Source organism: Microcebus murinus, chromosome 20 (assembly GCF_040939455.1).
Source record: "Microcebus murinus isolate Inina chromosome 20, M.murinus_Inina_mat1.0, whole genome shotgun sequence".
In the NCBI taxonomy this organism is placed as follows: Eukaryota; Metazoa; Chordata; class Mammalia; order Primates; family Cheirogaleidae; genus Microcebus; species Microcebus murinus.
The window spans coordinates 6,762,519-6,775,903 of record NC_134123.1 but is presented as its reverse complement, the minus strand read 5'-3'; the positions used below and the strand labels follow the sequence as shown (position 1 = coordinate 6,775,903).

Sequence of the window (13,385 nt, the reverse complement as noted above, 5' to 3'; positions counted from 1 at the left end):
ACCGTGTTTGTATTGTCTCATATAGTAACTTAACTATTGAATATCTATCTCACTTTTCTTCCCAACCAGATTATAAGCTCTTGAAAAAGAAGGAAGACTATTATGCTTCTTTATTTTACTACTTTAACTTTTACCTTGCTACTCAATCAGTATTTGTTGAAGGTTGTTCTGTGTCTGCCTTGCAACCAAGGCTTGATAAATGCCCGACTGACAGCAAGTTCAAAGGGGTTTACCATGGTAGGGAAGACACTAGAATGGGGGTTGTAGTCCTGGCTCAGGCTTTGGCTGTGTTGATTCTGAGCCAGCCCCTTGCCCTCTCTGGGCCCCAGCGTCCACTTCATGTGCCACACACAGCTGCTGGGTGACAGCCTCCAGTGGCATCTGGATCTGCAAGTTTATGCGTATTCATAGATGTGAGATGCCATGAGAGAGGTTAGAATTGAATTTTAGGGAAACTTCCATACTCTACTTTTCTGTAAATAGTGTTTAAAAATTAAGAGAGTGCCAATATTTTAGGATGATTTAGAGCAGCAGTCCCCAAACTTTTTGGCACTGGGGACCGGTTTCATGGGAGACTATTTTTCCACAGATAGGGGAGAGGGTGGTGGGGGAGGGGGGCTAGAGGGGAGGGGAGGAGTGGGCAGTGAGCTCAGGCAGAGATGTGAGTGATGGAGATCGGATGTAAATACAGTTGAAGCTTTGCTTGTTTGCTCACTGCTCACCTCCTGCTGTGCGACCCGGGTTCCTAAGTTTCATGGGAGACAATTTTCCATGGAATGAGGGGCTGGGAGGTGGAGCTCAGGCGGCCATGTGCAGCCCGGTTCCTAACAGGCCAAGGACTGGTACCCAGGCCTTGGCCCGGGGGTTGGGAACCACAGATTTAGAGGAAAGCCATCCCTGATGCTGTGAGATGGATATAAAATCCTCCAGAGAGATATTTTTCAGGCCTGAAATTCTTTCACCTGTAAAATGGGAATAACAGCTTTTCCCTCTACCATTATTCATTCTGAACTTGAATTAACCTGAGAAGATTTAGCCTTACTAATTTTAAAGTAGCCTCTAAAAATATAATTAGACTATAACCACAACAACAAAACCCTGAAAATACATTGAATTCTAAACCATTATTAACAGGTCGCACTGGTTACCTGAAATATTAACATCCTTGTTTTATGGATGAAGGAACAGAAATCCACAGGGGCGCGAATTGACCCAAATGCCACCAACGTCGTAGTCAGCGCTGGGCACCGCCCCCGGCCTCCTGTTCCCCAGTCTGGCCCTTTCCCCACCAAGAGATATGCAAGGACTGTTCATTGTGACCTTCAGCTTTGTTGATAAAAGCTGTCATGCCCTGAAACATGTGTGCATGTACCGCGAGTTGTACATTTATATGACTTCCTGAAACCTGCAGATAAACAATGATGATTGGAAACGGCCAGTGTGCTTTGGCAGATTTGAAATACTGTAATACTTAATATAAGTCCGAATGCGTCTCCTGATAAGTAGCGTTCACTTACCCGAAATCGGGGCCCATGATTAACTGGCAATTGGCTGGTATTAATTGAGAGACACGTCCTGTAAATCTCTCTGCCGAGGGGACCCTGGGCAGGTCAGAGGTGTGCGGGGTGGCTGAGCTGAGTCTGGAACACAGTCGAGAGCCTGGCGCTCTTGCTCCCCAGCTTGCTTCTGCCTCCTTGTCCTGGCAGCCTCGATGGCATGTGTTTCGAACTCCATTCCATCTCAGTGGGGTTGTGCCCAGTGCGGCCTGGCAGGGCCCATCCACCAACCTTGCTCTTTTATCTCCCCCTCGGCCTCCAACATCGGAGGACTGGTAGCTTCTTATGATCTGCTCAACATTAATATTCACTAACTTGCTCCAGGGAGCTACGCTTCGCCGAGCGCATTTTCACCTGAAAGGAGTTGTTTAATATAAACATTTGGTTAATATTCTGTACATTTGAAAGTATTTTATCAGCATTGGTATAGGACCAAAAGTCATTTAAATTCAATGGAAACTGATTATGCGCCAAGAATCGGTCCTTTCCAAAAGAGTGTGCTTCCCCCAATATAATGTATACATTATAAAACTCACTTACACGGTTGATGGGAACACTTTGTGGGCAGACCAGCAGCCCTGCATTTCATCTGACTGAGCATTCATCAGCTCTGACGCTGGTGTTAAATGGGGGAAAATATTATACAATATTGCTTTAAAAACTGTCTAAATATAATTATCAACATCTCTGGAGTGATAATAATTATCATAACAAGAGCTCATCAGAGGAAACACACGGTTTGATGAGGATCCTTTAGTCTTGAGTTCCTGCCCCCTTGCAGAAAAAGGATGTAATAATATTCCTCTTCCTTTCTACCTCCTTAGAGAACTTTTTAACTCTGAACTCCCTGAACTCTACTTTTGGGCCATCTCAACATTTCTTGACATATATCTCCATAAAATTCGTTATCCTGAAGAATTGTTAGGTAGGCAATACTAGCAGCTCCAAGAAGGAGTGGAAAATAGATTTCTAGCTGGCTACTGAAATTTGCTTGAATTACATTCCAAACTTTTGGATAATGCCATCACAAAAACTCTTGTTTTTTTCTACCTAAGGCACCTGTTGGATACTAATTTTTCTTTCAACTTTTTAAAACTGGGAAATATAACTTACTAGAGAGTAAATTTTATATATATGTGTGTGTGTGTGTATATATGTGTGTGTGTGTGTAAAAACCTATGTGGCCACAATCCAGGTCAAGCCTTCATTATGACCCTTCTTGCTAACATCTGCCTTCCTATATGATAGAGTTAACAGTGTCCTCAAATGTAGCTGGAGTTTGTTCATTTTCAATGCTATATAGTATTCTGATGATAAATGGATTTATTTATCCATTTTGATATTGACAGGTATTTGGGAAATTTCTGTTTGGGGCTATTACAAGCAATGGTGTGATGATCATTCTCATTGGTGTACCTGGGCAGTTGTGCCTCTGGAACACATACCTTAGAGTATGATTGTTAGGATCACAATATTTGCATTTCTCTAATTTTGTTGGATAATGCTCAACTATTTTCCAATGCGATATCAACAGTTTACATTCCCACCAGAAGCATATGAAAGTTCTGGATGCCCTGCATCTTCATTAATACTTGATATTGCCAGACTTCTAAATTTGTGCCAATCTGGTGGGTGTGTAGTGGCATCTTACTATAGTTTTAATTTGCATTTCTCTAGATATGAATGAAATTAAGCATGTTTTTGATCTGTTAATTGACTATTGAGAATTATTTTGTGAAGTATCTCTTTAAGCCCTTTGCCCATATTTGTAGTGAGTTGTCTGATGGATTGATTAAATGCCTTGATAAAGGAATGGCAACCCTATCATTGTGTTTACAGTAGAAAATACTCAACATCATAATCTGGAGTGTTCACATAATTTAACCATGATAAAGACAACAAATGAGTGTAGATTATTAGCTTGAGTCTGCTATTTCTGATATTCTTATGGATTTTCACAGTAAAGAAAATATGGATTATTGCAAAGTGCCATTGGGGCCATATTGCAACATGAAAAGTCCTTTGCTGGTTTGGGCTGTTTGGAAGGGCTCTCACTCCTTCAGGGACCACTTAGATGGCTGCGGCAGGGGTTTAATAATGCATACCACAGAGTTCCAGACAAAAATAAATTTCTCTCTCAGTGAAAAGCCAACTTACTTACAGGACCTTGGAAGAATACCAAAAAGTAATCTCTTGGATACTTAAAACACTCGTTAGTGCTCTAACAGTGAGAATATTCAGGTCCTAATTGGCAACATAACCACATACATGATTGTCACAGTGGGTCAGACCATGAAACACTCAGTCCAGAATTCCTTACGGAGAGAGAGAGAGTTTGGGCAAGAATGTGCCCAACTCACCCTCTGAGATGTTGCTTCAAATGGTCCAGACACCTCCAAACTCCAGAACTCATTCACGATCTATCTACTACAATTAAAGTTGTGATGCCAGAATTCACACATTCCCTCTGTATGTCTCAAGTTCCAGCTCTCTGAGAAAGGTCACTGGTGACTCCAGTTGTCCCCTGCCTAAAGAATATGTCCCTTCTGGACTCCAACTCTGAAAATCACCTGCTAAGCCATTTTTCAACTGACAGAGGACTGTGTTTGGGTTAGGTGCTGCTCAGATTCCTGGAGTGGTTAGTGGCTTGTGTGTAAGAATCCCATGCAAATGTGTTTGTTTACAGCCATGGCTGTGGCATGTATTCAATGTTGGGCCCAGAACAGAGGCTCATGTGACAAGTCAATGCTAATAGGAATCTCAGAACAGCCCCCTCTGCTCTCTCCTCCTTTTGTGATGGAATCAGTTGATTTGAAGCCGAACATATGGCAACTGCCATCATAACACAGAAACCATTCGCTCTGCCATGGCAACCGAAGAATCAATGCATGCTTATGGCTTGGAGTTATTCAATAAATGCACAACGGCATAACATATAGGTTTGTCTGTTTGTTTTTAGAAACATTTGGAATGGCAATAGAGTATTAATACCTTTTCCTTAAACACACCTCACAAGTCTTGCTGTGAAGAGAGATGCTTAGAATTTCTTAAATATCTCGTTCTACTTCATTTCTACAGCAGCTTCTTAATGGAACCATATTCCATTCCCAAATTTCAGGGATGTTATTCATCTCTGAATGTATTGAATCCAAGTCAGTTTTCTTCCAAAGATCTTTAAAATTGATTCACCAAATTAGCATTCCTAAGTTCTACACCCAGGGGATAGCACAGCAATTAGAAGAACAGTCCTGATGCATCTGACATCTATAGACTAAATAATTTGGCTCGGTAGTGATGCGAATATCAGAGGCATGCATTCTGTCTAGTGTTTTAAGGGTAAGTGTCTTAGTTTTATTCCTATGTTCATCTTGGTGATGCATTCTTCCCTTGCTCAGCCCCGAAGGGTAATTGCATCTTATTGTCCATATCTTTTTTTTATTTTTATCTTTTTTTTTATTTTTCCTGGACAGGTAGTCAGTACTATTGTCCATATCAAAGTAGTTCCATTCCATAAGTGGTTAGAGGGGGAAGGAAAAAAATAATGGATATTTTCTATGAGAAAGCATTGCTAGGGGCTGTTTCTTCAGACTTCACAGAACCTCATTCCAAGAAAAACCAAGCCAGAGAGCTAAGAGGAGCAATAGTTGGGACCAGGAGGTATGGAAGTTTGGTTTCTACTTCTGTCCTACTTTCCTTGTCTCCAGCCCCTCAGAGTGAAGACTGTGGTGCAGAGGGCCTTTCTGCGTGAAATCCGTGTTCCTTTAACTCTCAGCAGTGTGCTGTTTTCTCTGTGTCATGCTCACCCATTAGCATTTTAATTTAGCTTCATATGGCACTGTTCTGCAGATGGATTTGCTTTCTTGCTTTTGTTTATCGTATGAGTGACAAACATGAGGGCATTTTCACAAAGTGGAAAAATGCCGTGAAGTTGTGAAAATGAGGTGACTTCTCCTTGCCAATCCCCAAGGAATGTGAATGCAGAGAAGGCTCTGACAAGGAGATGCAAATGTTCCCAATATTAAAATGTTCAAGAGCCTGATCTGTTTAAAATGAGAAGGTCTGGAGGAGGTCTAGCGACCCAGACGTGACCCCGAATTTCTCTCTCTGCTAAATGGGATGTAGCTCATCTGACTCTTAGGGAAGTCACTCCGTCAATCCTTTCTTTAATGGGGACACTTCCTTCTTTTCGTGGATTTTGAGCAGCATTTGGAAATTAGACACATAATTTGCTTTGGGAACAAAGCAAAACCATTTGCAGACATCAACGGGATTCTGTTTTATGAATCCATCACTTCTTGAGCTCTGCAAATTCTTACATTTACCTTCCACTCCCCAAGCAATCATTGATGGATTGGACCTAAAAGTAAAGAACTTTCCCATGAAAGTTTTTAAAGTACAAAAATGACAGTTGTAGGGATGGGAAGCATAAGAAACTATCTTATAAAGGTCATCTCTTTCCTATACACTGGATATTCCTAAGCACTGCGCCTTTGTTTAATATCTGTTCAGACTTTGAGTGATGTTTACAGTCTAAGTCAGGGATGGCCAATACTTGTTCAACATATTTCCAATCATCAACCCAGAGGTCATGACAGACATAGCTAATCAACCATAGCACTCTATCCTGCTGAACTGTTACCATCCTCTGAGTGGGGCTTTTTCCAAATTCTTGGTGTTCGTCCGAAAAGAATTTCAGGGTGCACCACATAAGCCAACCAAGCAACAGCTTTTATGGAAAGTGAAAGTACACTCTCAGGAAAGAGAGCAGGCAGGCTCGAAAAAGAGCAGCTGCTCTGAGAGGAAGTGGTTTTAGATCTTTCTTGGTTTTACTAATTGAGGGCGGGAATATTCAAGACCAAGGGGTTAGCTTTTGCTAAGAATTTGGGTAGTAATTCCTAGAATTGGGTTCCTTTCCATTTTCATACTTTATATGGCTGTCTTGGAACTGTCATGGTGACTTCAGGGGCAGAGAAATTTTAAAACCACAATTTAAATGGTATTGTAATTAGCCAAAGTTCATGTAAGGTGACAGAGATAGCCGACCAGCTAGTTGAAGCCAGTTCTTGCCTGTGGTTATCAGCCCCTCTGTTTAGCTTCTGCTTGAAGTTTGTTTAGTTTAACACCTGCACCCACTCTGCAAGCCCCTGCATTGGGTCTCGGCCCTGTCTCCCAGTCTCCTACTCTAACAGAACCACAGCAGTCTCGGAACCCTTCTCAGCACAATACTACACACTGACTCTACCAGTTGATCAGAGCTGTGACGCAAGATGAAATAACCTCCTCTCTCAGGTCTGGGCCCAGCCAGTGATGTGATTCCTCTTCTTGGGGTGAGTGGCCAGATATAGGAGGCAACCTTAGTCTAGAAAATATAAATATTCAACACTTTCTTCGGTTCCCCTCTCCCTCTGCCTCTAGCGAAGCACTCCAGGAACAGAGAGGCATCTTCGGCAGGGACACACAGTTTCCCCAACCTCCTCCTTTATGCCCCTGTGTCTTCTCCCTGTATCCATCGGGCATTTTGGTTGTCCTCTCATGGCTCATCTTCTAATCCCTGGGTGAGTCCTGGTTCCACAAGCATGGCTAGCAGAATTCTGAGGCTGCCCCCACGATTTCTGCCCTGTGGTGTTTACACTCTTTTCCCCCTGTAATTAGATTATGTGCTATGACAAAGGTGAAGAGATTTTGCAGATGTAATTAAGGTCCCAAATTAGTTGATTATACGTTGATCACAAGGAGGATTATCATGGGTGGGTCTGACCTAACCATGTGAGTTCTTGTGAGGCTGGGCCCTCCATCCAGGAATAAACAGAATTTCTCCTGTTGATCTTTAGGATCAAACAGTCATTAGTAAACTTCCTATATGGAGAGGGCCAAGGGGCCAGACCTGACATCAGCCTCTAGCTGCTGAGTCTCTGGCCAAGAGTTCACAAGAAAATGGAGACCTCGGTCATATAGATAGGAGAAGATAAATTCTTTCAACAACCTGAAGGAGCTTGGAAGTGGACATTTTAGTGGTTGAACCTCCAGATGAGGTTGTAAGTGACCAACATCTTGTTTTCCAACCTGTAAGAAAATATGTCAGTCTCCTGACCCATGAAACCTGTGAGATAATAAATTTATGTCATGTTAAGCCATTAAATTTGTGGCAATTTGTTACACAGTAATCAAAAACTACTGCAACTAGGCCAGATATAAACCAGTATATGGGTGTGTCTACTTCGCCCTTCCTGCTGCCTGTCAGAATCAGCAAACAAATCGTTTTGCTTTGAGTGTCTTACTGGCTTTTCCTGTAGGAAAATGAGGATAGTATAATAGCAACAATAACAAAATAGTGATAATATCAGGGGAATTAAAGGAATTTCAAAACATCCTATGTCACAGTAATTATTCTTAGTTCATGGGAAACCCTAAAGAGACAGGATCAGCCCTTACTCCCCTCTTCCCTCCCTGGTGGGAGACCTGCATTAGATGCTGCTAGTCCAAAGATGAAATGACTGTGGCCCCTGCCTCGGGAAATACCCAGTGGTGATGTAGGGTGAGCTCTATCTTAGAAGGAATCCTAACAGGCCCCAAGCCCTCCTTTGTTAATTCTGTTGTTACCTTGTCTTCCATCCACTCCCTGCTACTTTCTCTCTATGGACTCCTCATCTCCCTAATGAAGGGATGCTGCTTTCTCCAAGGCAGTTGGTAGGAAACACACATTATTAATCATTTACATTTTGAAAAGTTCCAAACAAAAGTCTGCCTTCTCACTGTGTATGGCAGCCATGTTTTCCGCAAAATTTCTTTACAACAATTAAAATGGATCACCTGCCCTTTTTTGAAAGACCTTTTTAACTATTTTTTTTCTTTTTTATTTAAGCATATTATGGGGGTACAAATGTTTAGGTTACGTATATTACCCTTGCTCCACCCGAGTCAGAGCTTCAAGCGTGCCCATCCCCCAGACAGTGCGCACTATACTCATTAGGTGTGAATATACCCATCCCCTCCACCTCCCTCCCATCTGCCTGACACCCGATGAACGTTATTGCTATATGTGCACTTAAGTGTTGATCAGTTAATACTAATTTGATGGTGACTACATGTTGAGCTTATTTTTCCATTCTTGGGATACTTCACTTAGTAGAATGGGCTCCAGCTCTATCCAGGATAATAAAAGAGATGCTATATCACCATTGTTTTTTGTGGCTGAACAGAACTCCATGGTATACATATACCATATTTTATTGATCCACTTATGTATTGATGGGTGCTTGGGTTGTTTCCATATCTTTGCAATTGGAATTGTGTTGCTATAAACATTTGAGTGCAGATGTCTTTTTTACAGACTGTCTTTTGCTATTTTTATTTGGGATTTTTGTTAATTTAATACTCTTAAATAGGGAATAATAATGTAAGAATTTTACCTACTTTATAAGGTTTTGTGGAAATTAAATGAAGAAATATATGAGAAGTTCTTAGCATCATAAGGCACATAACACATGCTTAATAAATCTTAGCCATTATTATTATAATTGCTATTAAATATCTATTATGTGTCCAGCAGAGTGAAGGCCCTTAAAGTGGGAAAGCAAAATCCCTGTGGGCCAGCTGCTTATGTCACAATAGAGACCCTTAGGTTCAACATCACAATGGTCCTGGTCATTTGGGGGCGGGGCTTGGCAGGCAGAGTATAAATGGGGAGACTCCAGCTTGCTGAAACCAGACGGCCAAACTTCATCAGTCAAGAGGAATTTAATCCAGAGAGGTAAGGTAACGGGTTGAGATCAGTGGGGGGTAGGTGAGAAAAATGTTGGGCTTTTGTAGACTAATGGGAAAAAAAGAGAATTGAGTAAATCGTTATAAAATTTCACAATGAAGAGGTAGGTGATGAAGATGATGAGGTGTGGGTATTGGGTACCTTAAAGTATGCTAAATTGGAAAGAATTATGTGTCTCATCAGAGTTTCTTTTCTTTCTGGGCACACAGAAGGGCCTATTCAAATTAAATTACCAGTTATGTAAATATCTGTGTATGTACGCATGCATATATAATATACCAGAAAAAGAGGCAGTTTAGCTGACCATAGGGCCTTAATGTATGTTTCTGTGCCCTTGCTACCTGTTCACAAATTATAGGTAAACTCAACAAGAGCTGCCTTATTAAATGTGTGGAATTTCAGCTTTTCTGCTGTTTGACCTGTATGATCTTTGTATTTTACATTTTTAGCCCTTTAAAAAAATATCATCTTTTTCCCAGGGTCCTTCTGATCACTGGGTCAGAAGCATCTGAATTTCAGTCATCAGTTGTGGTTCGGCCATGCTAATACTTACAAGTATAAGAATATCATAATCCCAGAGTGATATAAAGACCTTTCCAAGGAAGATGAGATACCCAGAGGCTGTAAAGGAGAAGTCTGAAGGATTTGACCACGTTAAAATGAAAACCTTAGGTGCAGCAAAACACCAGAAACAAATTCCAAAGATAAAATACACGCCGGAGAAGCCCATTCTCTCAACACATCTGACAGTTAACAAAGAGCTGCTCCAGTCCAGCTTAAAATATGAACACAATGGTAGGAAAATGGATGTGCACAATGTGTAGAGGCAACTCCATAAGAATAGGAATGCCCAATTAACCAACAAAAGGCTGTCCAATCTTAATGAAGTGTGAAGATAAAAGCTTAGCAAAGGTTAAAATTTATTGAAGGTTAAAATGGACACGATAAATAAAAACATTGTTGGCAAAAGAGTGGAGTAATTGGCATGTTTCTGGCAAATAATAGATTTTCAAAAAACTTTGAATCAATGAATCCACTGGTGGTGTCTACTAGCATTCGCAAGCAGGGCCAGTGGCTGAGTCTGTGGTCCTGAACTTGAGCAGAGGTCCACCAAGGTGGAGGCTGTGTCCTGGGCTACACCTCTTAAGCAAAGAAGAATGACTCCTTTTAATAACTCACCCCAAATAACAGAACTTTTTTTTTTTTTTTTAACAATCTTCTAGCATTGATTTGGTTAAGTCTGAAGCTGAATTTTTTCTCCTTGTACCTTTTCCTGCCTAGATGTTCATTGTTTTTTCTTTTTTTTTTTTTAAATTTTAATCCTTGAAGTTTATTACCAGACTGTATCTTGGTGTTTTCCCTTTCTTATTCTCAATTGGGTCTTTCCTTTAATTCAGTAATTTTTAAATTATATTTTTTAATTTATTTATCTGTCCTTCCTACTCCATAAACAACCAGTCACTGTATATGTTGGATCTCCTTTTATTATTGTGTCATAGATCTCTTATGATGTCATATCTGTAGTCATTATTTTGTGTTAGAGATTTTTGCCCCCCTGGGGACGTTTGGCAATGCCTAGAGGGGCATGCAAGTGGTGTTTATAGACATGCTAGTGGTGTCTAATGGGTAGAGACTGGGATGCTGCTGAACGCCTACAATGCACAAGACAGCCATTGCCGCGACAAAGCCTTAACCGGGCTAAAATATACATAGTGCTGAGGTTGAGAAACCTGCTCTGGGGTCAAGGCTGCATCCTGATTATTCTGTAATTTCAAATGATTTGAAATGATTGTGGGGGAAAACACCCAGAACTTCTACAGGAGCAAAATGTAGATATTTCCTGATACTAATGCTAATGCTAAGAGCATTTGGGAGCATGTATATGAAAATTTGAAGTACAAAACCAGAGAGAAGCTCTTATTTATTTAGCTTCTAACTTTAGATAATAGATACTATAATAAATGTTGATTAAACCTTGATTATCTGACATGTTTAGGGTTTATGCAATTTGTGTGGGTTACATTGTCTACTTAATGAAAGCTTAACCTCAAAATCATTTTGTTTTGATCTTTGTTTTTCAAAAAGATAGCATTTTCTGACAGAGGCTTTTGTAATGTCTCTGGATCATGAAGCAAGTCGAAAACCCTGAAATCCTATATAAATAAAGGAGGGGAGTATTATGGTTATGAACACAATTTCTCCTAGATATGAAATTGGACTAAAATGATAACTGAACACAATGTATTTTCTAAAAGTGATTTTTTCAAAAAGTCAATATCTAGCAATATTGGGTTCCAGTTAATCAACGTCTGACTGAAATTTTATTTAGCACTTCAGTCAAGTGTATACCACTCTTATGGTGGAGAAATTTCATGAGATTAATGAACTAATCCTTGCTTACTTTATCTTTTTTATATAAATACACATATTTCAGTGCTTGTTGTTCTAATTGTTTGTAAATTCATTTGCATGATTTCCTTCAATATTTCATAGAACCTACATAATTAATTACTTAATCTCTTTATAAGAGTAAGCATTCCATCTCCTCCCTTTTTGTATTAAGGCTAATTTAAAGGGAAGAATTTAATTCAATAGAGTCTCATTGTTTACTCAAATTACACATGTATAATGAGATCTCAGTAGGAAAGGATGCTGAATGCTACCTTTGAGACTCAATCCATACCTTGGGGCAAAAATATGAGTTTAACCATGTAGTCATTCAGACTTCCCATGTGATAGCCTTTGAATGATCAAACCTGTAGTTTCTAGGGCTCCTCTTAATTTTAAAGTGCTAAAAAGCAGGCTCAGAGAAGGCTGGGCAAAAAGTTCAGGAGATAGAGGTCTCATCGCAATCTTGCAGTGGGTTGTCTGGGTTTTGTGATTTCTCAAGCTCATTAATACTTTACACTTGATGCAATGATGTGATAAAGTAAAACAGGGCACAGAAAATTTATTCTCTCACCTCTTTTTCTTTTCTATGACCATTCCTTGATATTTCCCAATATCCTCTCCACAAAGAAATAAAACACTAAGATAAAAACTAAAAACTGCCGCAGATATTGTCTATCTGAAGCAAGTTTTAGATGCTGTTTCTTTTCTCTGTTGCATTCTTTCTCTCTCAGTAGTTCTGTGGGGTTAATAAGAACAATCTTAAGTGTAATTTATACATTCTTTCAGAGATTTTTAAAGTCTAATAATTGCCATTTTTATTTATAAGAGCAGTTAATTCAGAGGTTACTCAACCCATGGTCTCTCTGGATATTGTAGTATTATTCATTCAAAGTTAGTTGGATCACACCACTTTGTTCACACCTAACCACGTTCCAAAAAAAAATTTAAGTTGTCTTACAAAGATGCCAAATTAAAACTATGCTGTGTCATGATTTCCCACTGCATGCAATCGTGAGGGCACAGAAATAACAGCCAGTACAAATGAAACTTGTGGTCAGTATTAGATACTCTTTGAAGCTGAAGACACTGTAATCGGCAAGTAATTTGTTCAGTGTCTGCTGGAGCCTCCTCACTGAGCTGGACTCTGCGAAAACATTGAAAAATTACCTGATGAATTTTATCATCTCCAAGAACATTTCATTTCCCCTATGCAGAACTCAGCTATTCAGGAAATTCTTCCATGTAAAAATAATCAAGAGACATGAATTAAACCTGTGCTCTAATCTTTGATCAGCCCAAATAATAGAATTGTACCCCTGGCCCCTACTGGAGACTTATTCACTCATATTTTGCTCATAAGTTTAACAATCATGATTCTCTGATTTTCAAACTCACAGCTCTTTAGGAGCAGTGAGTTGGAAGATGATAGAAGATTTCTACTGCAGGCACACTGATGGCTGAAAACCTCTGCAAATAAGAGAGGAGAAATTTGTAAAACAAATAGATAAAAGCCAAAAGGCTCCAGACTATGAGAGCATTAAGTACAGGGACATCCAGTAATAAGGCACAGTGTAACAGTGGATGGCAAAGAGGTACTTAACACACTGTGTTTAAAAAGACAGATATATAAGATATGCCGTAAATGTGCTTCTTACCAAACGCTTTTGAAAATGCTT

At 39.9% G+C, this 13,385-nt stretch overlaps 2 long non-coding RNA genes across 2 annotated transcripts in view; both read left to right on the top strand.

Annotated features, from left to right (window-relative positions):
* LOC105875544 (uncharacterized) overlaps window positions 1–13,385 on the top strand; it is a 175,382-nt gene that overhangs the window by 123,859 nt on the left and 38,138 nt on the right. The window lies entirely within an intron of this gene.
* Window positions 9,257–10,287, top strand: LOC105875543 (uncharacterized). Its single transcript, XR_001155997.3, has 2 exons — window positions 9,257–9,306; window positions 9,798–10,287. It is a non-coding gene; the product is annotated as an uncharacterized LOC105875543 (long non-coding RNA).